The 6973-nt window shown below is 49.5% G+C and overlaps 1 long non-coding RNA gene and 1 pseudogene across 2 annotated transcripts; one reads left to right on the forward strand and one right to left on the reverse strand.

Moving 5' to 3' along the window:
* The first annotated feature begins 3212 nt into the window (after positions 1–3212).
* Positions 3213–3732, forward strand: LOC119468866. 2 transcript variants are annotated; one of them, XR_005197656.1, is made up of 3 exons: positions 3213–3267; positions 3568–3600; positions 3702–3732. It is a non-coding gene; the product is annotated as an uncharacterized LOC119468866 (long non-coding RNA). The 2 variants fall into 2 exon arrangements; XR_005197655.1 differs by lacking the exon at positions 3213–3267 and adding an exon at positions 3314–3367 and having other exon boundaries at positions 3702–3720.
* Positions 3733–6146: 2414 nt separating this feature from the next.
* The window catches only part of LOC108292885, a 2704-nt pseudogene continuing 1877 nt past the window's right edge, over positions 6147–6973 (reverse strand).

Genomic DNA, 6973 nt, shown 5'->3' on the forward strand with positions numbered 1-6973 from the left:
GAGAGACTTGGGAAGGGATGAACTTGAGAAACGCCACAGATGAGAGGCCCAGGCAGAGCAGGTCTCGGGCTGCCCCGCTGTGTAAGCTCCAAACATCGATGTGTCAGTGCCATGTCAGGAGGGAACCCTCAACCACAGGCCTCTGGGTGTCCAAGGCCAAGTCTTGTTCAAGAGGTGCATTCAGCTGAGCCAACCATGGCAGAAATACTAAGGGCAACCCCATGGTTCCTCTGGTTAAATCCCCTGCTAATCCCACCCTACTCAGAGAGGAAGCCAAGTCCTCACAGCAGCCTGCAAGCCCTGCCTGCCTGCCCCGGTGGCTCATGCCTGTAATCCCAGCCCTTTGGGAGGCTGAGGTAGGCAGATCACCTGAGGTCAGGAGTTTGAGACCAGCCTGGCCAGCATGGTGAAACACTGTTTCTAGTAAAAATACAAAAATTAGCTGGGCATTGTGGCACACACCTGTAATTCCAGGTACTTGGAAGGCTGAGGCAGGAGAATCGCTTAAACCCAGAAGGCAGAAGTTGCAGTGAGCTGAGATTGTGCCACTGCACTCCAGCTTGGGGGACAGAGCAAGACTGCATCTCAAAAACATAATAATAAAAATAATAATAACAATAATAAAAGAAAAAGGCAAACATTTAAACAACTAAACAGAAACATGGCAAAAGAGCTGAACCAGACCTTCACAGAAGAAAAAAATGTGGAGAAGTGGCCGATAACAACATGAAGAGGTTCTCAGCCTAACAGGTTGAGATACCAGGTGACATCCAGCAGACTGGCAAAAATCCCACAATCAGTGCAAGTGTTGGGAAGAATGGAGAGCCACAGGAACGTTCAGCCACCACTAAGAATGATTGTGAATTATTTTTGCTATGCTTGCTTATGAAGGGGTGTGTGTTGTGGGTTATGAGGAAAATTACATTTGTTACTGGGATGAAATTTTTAAAATTGAAAGCCACTGACCAGAAGAAACTGCACTTGTGTACAAAAGAAATGCCCAAGAACCTTTACAGTAACACGGTCCTAGGGGCCCATCTGGCCAATCACTCATCAGCAGGAAAATGAAGATATTTCCCACAGTCCCGTCCACCAGGAGAGATCATGCATCAATGAAAATGAATCGGGTCAGTGTGGATGGGTCTCAGGAAGAGAACGGAGAATGAAAATAGACATGGAGCAAATGCTCAGAGCCAGTGCAGCAGAGAAGCAGCCATACAGGAGACTTCTTCACATCAAAGTTCAAAACTGCAGCCAAGGCAACAGAGCAAGACCCTGCCTCAAAAAGACAACAGACTGTTCAAAAACCACATGCAGTATTGTTTAGGGATGCGCACAAATGTAGGGAAAGAAACACACCATGAAGAAAAGTACAGGAATTATAAAGACTAAAGCAGAAAGTGACTCCCTCTGAAGGAGAAGGGAAGGAACTGGGATTCGGGAGGGGCCTCCAGGGAGCATTCAAAGTTTGGTTTCTTCAGATTCTATTCCCTAAACTTCGTGGAGGTCCCGTGTGTCCAATGTGTGAACATTCCTTATACCTGACCCGTATTATACAAGTGCTTATTTCCTATACAATATTGAGAAGACAGTTATAAGCAAGATGCATTGAAGAGCAAGAGGGTAGATGAGCATCAGGAAGGAACCTCAAGCACATCCGAGATGTTCCACCCACGGAACCTCACCAGGGATACCCTTATGCTCACAGGCCTGGCCTCCCCTCAAAACTCAGTCAGTTGTTGGAGATCAGAGGCCACATTCATCACAGCAGAGGGGCAGGACCAGCTGGGACGGGGTCCTTCTGTGACGCCCACTGCATCCCCAGCTGTACAAAGTGACCCAGCTGCCAGGTCTCACAGAAGATCATTGTGCACTGAAACCACGTGGGGAAAATGTAAGTTCTCCGTGTGTCCATCAGCAGCAATTCTCAGATTCACCTCTGTCCTTCACCCCTTCTCCTTGAAACAACCTTATAGAGCTTTATTTGGACGTATTTTTCTATTTATTTTTATTTTACTAACCATTGAAAAGACATATATTGTGTGTATGTGTAATTTTGTCTCTATCAGTCAGGATAATCCTGGTTACATTTCTACTATTATTATTATTGCCAACAGCATTTTTTTTAAGCTTTTCAATTCCTGAGGGTATTGATCAGGGTCTTTCTGTCTTGTGAGACAGAAAACAAATCCCAACTGTGTAGGAGGAAAGAGAAAGCATTGATACCGTGGACTGAGACACTCCCAGGCTTAGCTTGCTTGGTGTAAAGCTACATCTACAGTTTCAGGTGCCCTCCTGGGACTCTCTCTCTCTCCTTCCCAACTTTGGCTCCATGTTTAGCTCCAAGAACCTCAGATGTAACAGCATCACTGACTCCTCCCAAGGATTCCAGCTAGCCTATCCTTATTCTACAGCAGCAGCACTGGATTCTCTGGACTCTCCAACTCTAACTAAAGCAAAAACTGCTCCTGCCCCCTCAAACTAAAGTAAGAACCACTTCTGTTCTGGTACCCAACTGCATGGTCCTCAAACTAAAGAAAGAACTGCTCCTGCCCAAGTCCAAGGCTCTGTGGCCCTCAAACTAAAATAAGCACCCCTCCTGCCCAGGTCCCCAGCTGTGCAGCCCTAAAACTAAAGAAAGAGCCATCCCTGCCCAAGTCCCTAGCTGCCCAGCCCTCAAAATAAAGTAAGAACCCTCCTGCCCAAGTCCCCAGCTGTGCAACCATCAAACTAAAGTAAGAACTCCCAGCCCTCAAAATAAAGTAAGAACCCTCCTGCCCAAGTCCCCAGCTGTGCAACCATCAAACTAAAGTAAGAACTACTCCTGCCCAGGTACCCAGCTGCAGCCATCAACCTAAGGTAAGAACCGCACCTGCACAGAACCCCATCTGCATGGACCAAAGTAAGACCCCTCCTGTCCAGGTCGGCAGCTGTGCAGCCCTCAAACAACACAAAGAACTGCTCCTGCCCAGGTGCACAGCTGTCAGGTCCTCTAAAGTAATAACTGCTCCAGCCCAGATCCCCAGCTGTGTGGCCCTCAAACTACAAAAAGAACTTCTTCCGCCCAGGTCCACAGCTGTGTGGCCCCAAAGTAACACAAGAACTGTTCCTGCCCAGTTCCACAGCTGTGTGGCCCTCAAACTAAAGTAAGAACTCCTCCTGCCCAGATCCTCAGCTGGGTGTTTCTCACAATGCAAAAAGAACTGCTCCTGCCCAGATCCACAGCTGTGTGGCCCTCAAACAGCAAAAAGAACTGCTCCTGCCCAGGTCCACAGCTGTGCGGCCCTCAAACAGCAAAAAGAACTGCTCCTGCCCAGGTCCACAGCTGTGTGGCCCTCAAACAACAAAAAGAACTGCTCCTGCCCAAGTCCACAGCTGTGCGGCCCTCAAACAGCAAAAAGAACTGCTCCTGCCCAGGTTCACAGCTATGCAGTCCTCAAACAACAAAAAGAACAGCTCCTGCCCAGGTACACAGCTGTGTGGCCCTGAAATTAATGTAAGAACTGTTCCTTCCCCGACACCAAGCAGCCCGGCCCTCAAACAACATAAAGAACTGCTCCTGGCAAGGTCCACAGCTGTGTGGCCATCAAACAGCAAAAAGTTCTGCTCCTGCCCAGTCCACAGCTGTGCGGCCCTCAAATAGCAAAAAGTTCTGCTCCTGCCCGGGTCCATAGCTGTGCAGTCCTCAAACAGCAAAAAAGAACTGCTCCTGCCCAGGTCCACAGCTGTGTGGCCCTGAAATTAACGTAAGAACTGCTCCTGCCCAGATATCAACATGCCCGGCCCTCAAACAACAAAAAAGAACTGCTCCTGCCCAGGTCCACCACTGTGTGCCCCTCAAATTAAAGAACTGTTCCTGCCATGGTCCACAGATGTGTCTCCCTCAAACAACAAAGGAACTGCTCCTACCCAGGTCCACCGCTGTGTGCCCCTCAAACTAAAGAACTGCTCCTGCCCAGGTCCACAGATGTGTCTCCCTCAAACAACAAAAAGAACTGCTCCTGCCCAGGTCCACAGCCATCTGGCCCCAAAGTAAAGTAAGAACTGCTCTTGCCCAGGTCCGTAGCTGCATCTCCCTCAAACTACAAAAAGAACTGCTCCTGGCCAGGTCTCCTCCTCCATGACCCTCAGGCTTAAACAACAACACCATCAGCTCCTCCTGGGTCTCCAGCTTCAGGACACTCCTGAGCAATCCCTTCTCATGGAATTCTGCAGTCAACAAAACCACAGCAGAAGTAAATGAATAAATGTTTTGCTTTCAAATTAATGTCTCTTTTATATTCTTGCAACTTGATTAACTTTTCTACTTTCCATGAACCCTGCAATCTACTTCTATCCAATGTCAGATGGAAATACACTATTTGAAATGACATTTAAAAACATAGTAATAGTTTTAATATCTTATCACACAGCTGTAGAAAGAATCTTCTTTAACTCTGTCTGAGTTAAAGTCTTATGAACATTCAAACTATGAATTTACTTTGCTGAGGTTCCCAGAGTACACATTAACCCCAAATATGACTCCCCTCCTTAAAATCTTTCAGCTTGCTCCCATCACTTGAGCACAAACGCCAGCTCCTGTCACAGCCAACGTGCCCAGCATGGCCCTGCCCTCTGCCCTGGCCTCGTGGTCTCCCTTGGCTGTTCCTTTTCTGCTGGACTGGCCTCTGTCAGTTCCTCAAACCACACAGGCTCAAGCCTGACTCCAGGCCTCTGCCCCTCTGTGTCCTCTGCCTGAGTGCCTTTCCCAGGTTCCCCATCCTCCTCTCAGCCTGCTGCTCTCCAGCCTGCTGGTCGCCCCTCAGGTGGATGAAAACACGGTGTCCTCCCACCCCCGGGCCTTTGCACAGGCTGTTCTCTGTGCCGAAAACACTTCCCCCCTCACCACCTGGGTTTTGTTTTCTAATCACCATTCGTCCTTGGCATCTCCACTGAAATATCGCTCCCTGCCCACCCCCCTCCCTTGGACTAACCCTGGGCAGGTTACCAACCCCTATCTCTTGACTCCAGGAATCCAGACGCTATCCCAGCACTCGGAACTTCCCCACTGCCACACTTTGCAGACCCGTGATTATTCTATTAGGTTGCTGCTGAGGTCATCGCAGTTTTCCCATTATTTTAATGAACTGCAGCACTGGCTCCTCCCTGCTTTTTTTCCCCCATTGCTATTAATGGCAAAAGCCACAATGACTGCTGCACCAGCCAATAGAATAATTTACATGTATGCATCCATCCTCTGTCTGCCCCTCTGGAAAAGACACTCCTTGAAAGCAGGGAGCAAATCTACTCAAATCACTCCACCTCCCCACTATGTTGTCGATAATTATTTCCCACCTGACTGACAGAGAAATACCTTCATTGTTGCTGGGTTGAGGTGCATCGCAGGACACGCCCCTTTGAAAGTGAATGTCACAGGCAGTCAGCATTTGCTTTTCACTCCTGTACCTGCAGCTTAGCTGGGCTTAGGCTGATCTAGTCTGGGCTTGGCTCCGGGCTAAGGGTTGGAACCACATGTGCTCCACATGCCTCTCCTCCTGTAGCTGGAGCCATAGTTCTCTGGAGCATGCCCATCCCATAAGAAAAATCAAGTGCATTAGAAGGCAAGCCTGGCAGGGCCCACACAGTTCAGGCTTCCCCTTGTGCTGTGTCTGTTAAAATCTCATTGGTGTAAGCAAGTCACCCAGCCACAAGCAACACCTCTGGGATGGATAAGTCCATCCACCCTCTCTCGGGCCCTGGTGAGGATGTGGAAGTGTAATGCTCTTCCAGGGGTGGGGAGGTGAAATATTGAGGCCCGACATTAAATCACCCACAGCAAGAAATGTCAGCCTCTGTACCCCCATGCTGGAATCATTCTTCAGCCACAGGCTCCCCTGAGCTGACTTCCTTTTGCAATGGTCCCTGCCCAGGCAGCTATGGTGCAATTCCGTTCTCCATCAGGGGTCCCATGGACGGAGACAGCCTCTCCTCTTTGTCCTTCTCACTCTACATGGTTCTTCCTGACCTTTCAGATGCCTGAGCCACAAAGCCCTTCTCTCCCTCCAGTGTAACTCTTCTCTTGCTCTATGCCCTCTCTGCCACACCCACCTCCTCCCATTCCCCTGGTGTGACCCTGTCACCTCTCATCAGAGCTACTGGAACATGCCTCATGAAGGGCTCCCCATGCCCCAGCTTCCATGTCCCACAAACACAGCCCCGCCACTGCCAGCCATGCCTTCAAAGCCAGGCCAGTCCCTGATGTCATGACAAACCGCCATCCTGTGCTGCAGGTCTGCTCCTGGCTCAATGGACTGACATCCTCCCTGGCAACCCAGAAAATGAGGAACCCCAACCTCAAACAACAGATGACAGCATGGAGGCCATGGGGAGTGAGCAGAGCAGACAGATGTGGGGGCTGCAGGTTTAAGGGAGACCCCAGATCTGTGCAAATGACAACCCATCCCCCCCACCCCACCCCTGAGCCCAGCCAGGCCCAGGTGGCTCTCATGTGCACAAAGTGAAGGAGGGAACTTGAAATGTTGGAGGAAGTGGGGCGGCCCTCGAGGGATGTGATCTGAGATGATCATTCTCCACCAGTGGTAAAATTCCTTTCACCTTGGGCTTCATGTGGCCATTCAGAAACACAAGTGGCTACACTTCCAGTCCAATTCCTACAAAAACGCTCAAATCCACTGCAACCCAGGTGCTTCTCTATAAGAGGCCAAAAACTCGCTGGCGCCCAGCAAGGAATGATGGACTAAGAAACTGGAGCCAGTTGAACCAACGCGAAGTTTCCTAATATACCAAGTGATACCAAGCAACAGACATCTTACACAATGGGCTTTGTGTAAAACCCCATTCCGCCTCCAGCTGCAATACAGATAGTGTCATCCTAATTTCGTCCTTGCTTTTCACTCATAAAATAGGCACTGAAATAAGACAGTGGATATAATAGGTCCAGAGTGAGGAACCGGCATCCATAGAAGTTCAGCGC

The sequence above is a fragment of the Cebus imitator genome, unplaced genomic scaffold (assembly GCF_001604975.1).
Source record: "Cebus imitator isolate Cc_AM_T3 unplaced genomic scaffold, Cebus_imitator-1.0 Scaffold512, whole genome shotgun sequence".
NCBI lineage: Eukaryota > Metazoa > Chordata > Mammalia > Primates > Cebidae > Cebus > Cebus imitator.